Source organism: Bison bison, unplaced genomic scaffold (genome assembly GCF_000754665.1).
Source record: "Bison bison bison isolate TAMUID 2011002044 unplaced genomic scaffold, Bison_UMD1.0 scf7180017864205, whole genome shotgun sequence".
NCBI lineage: Eukaryota > Metazoa > Chordata > Mammalia > Artiodactyla > Bovidae > Bison > Bison bison.
Window position 1 is genome coordinate 5,701,218 of NW_011494777.1, and position 3,020 is coordinate 5,704,237.

General features: G+C 46.9%; 1 pseudogene; it reads left to right on the plus strand.

Moving 5' to 3' along the window:
- The first annotated feature begins 1,182 nt into the window (after positions 1-1,182).
- LOC104991998 lies at positions 1,183-1,985 on the plus strand (annotated as a pseudogene).
- Positions 1,986-3,020: the final 1,035 nt, after the last annotated feature.

A 3,020-nucleotide genomic window follows, 5' to 3' on the forward strand; every position in this document is an offset into this window, starting at 1 on the left:
TCACATACTTCTTAGCCATGGATATTGCAAATTTTTTCTTTAATTTCAACTAGTTTGCTCAGTTGATTTCTGGAAAAGTTGAAATTTTTCTGTTATCATATCACGTCCTCTGTAATATGTCTTTCATGGCTTTTGCCCATCAAAGCTGTTGGAGAGGATTTTCTCTCAAGTTAATAGCTTTTTATATAACAATATATTAATCTGTTCTCAAATTTGCTATACTTTTTTCCTAGATTTGTTGTGTCCATGGTTTAGTTTTTAAATAATGCCTATGAGTATACAATAAATGATGATGTGATCACTCACCTAGAGCCAGACATCCTGGCTGGAATGTGAAGTCAAGTGGGCCTTAGGAAATATCACCACAAACAAAGCTAGTGGAGGCTATGAAATTCCAGCTGAGCTATTTCAAATCCTAAAAGAGGATGCTGTGAAAGTGCTGCACTCAATATGCCAGCAAATTTAGAAAATTCATCAGTGGCCACAGGACTGCAAAAGGTGAGTTTTCATCCCAATCCCAAAGAAAGGCAATGCCAAAGAATGTTCAAACTACCACACAATTGCACTCATCTCACACGTTAGCAAAGTAATGCTCAATATTCTCCAAGCCAGGCTTCAACAGTATGTGAACCATGAACTTTCAGATGTTCAAGATGGATTTAGAAAATGCAGATACACCAGACATATAATTGCCAATATCCATTGGATCATTGAAAAAACAAAAGAGTTCCAGAAAAAGATCTACTTTTGCTTTATTGACTATACCAACCCCTTTGTGTGGATCACCACAAGCTGTGGAAAATTGTTCAAGAGATGGGAATACCAGATCACCTGACCTGCCTCCTGAGAAATCTGTATGCAGGTCAAGAAGCAACAGTTAGGGGCGCTCCCGAGGAGAGGTTTCTGAAACAAATCGTGAATTTCATTCAGAGAATTCATCTGGAAAACTGAGACTGGCAGCCTTTTTCTTCAGACAATAGGCAGGAGCCGAGCAGATACCAGGGATTCTTGGAACATCTATCTTTACTTTGGAGGACTCTAAATTCTGTTTGAAGACAAAGGCATTTCAGTATGGCAGCAGGACTGAAGGGACACGAAAGAGTTGTTACAGTGATTTGGTGACAGTTCTTCAAACAACAGTGTCTTAAGGAAAGGTGGAGCAAGGAACTCGAACTTTTGAGTTGCATTAAGTGAGAAATCAGCATGGCTCAGGTAAAAAACTCTAGAGTCCTCCTCCTTCAAGATCACTGGGAAGCGTGTTTGCAGTTTCACTCTTGAATGCTGCCTTAGTCAACATATTGACCAACCCAGTGAGCCAAGCTCTGTATTAAACACCAGGGGGAGATCTTGAGGAAGGAAAGGAGACAGGCCACAGCCCCTGCCTTCAGGGAGCTTCCAGTCAAATGAAGGAGGCAAGTCTCCTGGCTTGTGAAGGCCTAGCAGGTGTGAGTTCGGTTCCCACTGCAGCCAGCAAGAAGATGATGCTGAGCCAGATTGCCAGCAAGCAGGCCGAGAATGGAGAGCGGGCAGGTAGCCCTGATGTGCTGAGGTGCTCGAGTCAGGGCCACTGAAAAGACAGTGATAAATCCCGGAGCCGCAAAGACGATGACAGCTTGGCTGAGGCCTCTCATTCAAAAAAGACTGTTAAAAAGGTGGTGGTAGTGGACCAAAATGGTTCTTTTCAAGTAAAGATTCCCAAAAATTTTGTTTGTGAACACTGCTTTGGAGCCTTTAGGAGCAGTTATCACCTCAAGAGGCACATCCTTATTCATACCGGTGAGAAGCCATTTGAGTGTGACATATGTGATATGCGTTTCATCCAGAAGTACCACCTGGAGCGTCACAAGCGTGTACACAGTGGGGAAAATCCCTACCAGTTTGAACGGTGTCACCAGTGTTTTTCTCGGACAGATCGATTACTCAGACACAAACGGATGTGCCAAGGGTTCCAGTCCAAGACTTCCGACGGACAGTTTTCTCTCTAGGCACAGGGGCCCCGGGTGGTGGGAGTAATCAGAAGAATCCACCGAAGAGTGCACCCCCTCTGGTCTGATAGTCCCACCGCCGCCCCGTCTGTACCTGTCTCCCTCCTGGAGGAGTGGACCCAGGAGACCGGAAGAGTGCATCAGGGGACAGCAGGCCCCAGAGCTTCAGCTCTGTAAATAATCTGAGACTCTGAGTATCTCGGGGAAGTTCCTTCAGCATTCCTGGGTAGGGAAGCTAGTCCCCAGACCCTCGGCTGAGGTCACAGGTGGGGACTCAAGGTGCAGGACCAAGACTGAAGCGTGGCTCCCACAACCCTGGACTCCCGCTGGCAGCTGAAATGGAGGAGACTGGGGAGAGGGGTTTGTTTGTTCTGTTCTTGTTTTTGTTTATCCAAAAGCAGTTTCAACAGGCACACTGTGGAAATAGGTAATATGGAGGTATAGAGTCCTGGTTAAAGCAGGGACTATGGCTGGTCCAGCCCTCCCCCAAATTGAGTTTTTAGTTGCAGTTGATCCTTGATGTTCCACAGCCCTGTACCTCACCTCCTGTTTGAAGGAGAATAGGATCAGGGTGGCGGCTGCGCTTACTTTGGCCTCCTTATACACTGTAGGGACAAAAGGAAGAGCGGTGGGGGGAGCAGACAAGGGCTGGATCCAGGAAGAGTGGGCAGGTACCTCTCATTTCCTTCAGGGAAGAGCAGGAGCTGTGGCCTGGGCTATTGCAGTGGCCGGTGCCACACTGGTACCTAATGGGGTCAGCTCAAGTGCCTTTTGGAGGAAACTTGGGTGAGAGTGGCCCTTGAAGCCCCTTCCCTTTCTCTCCTTGGGTAGTTGATCTTGGAGATAGTTTTTGGCTACCTCGCTGATACTGACTGACTCCTAAGCCAGTGTCGAGGTGTCGAGCAAGGAGTCGCAGATGATACAGTGGGTTCTTTCTCCTTGTGCCCTCGTAGGAACCACCCAAGACTAGCCCCAAGTTCGGTGACAGCTGTTGAAGACACAGAAATTTGGTGTCCCCTGACGTGACTGTTGAGC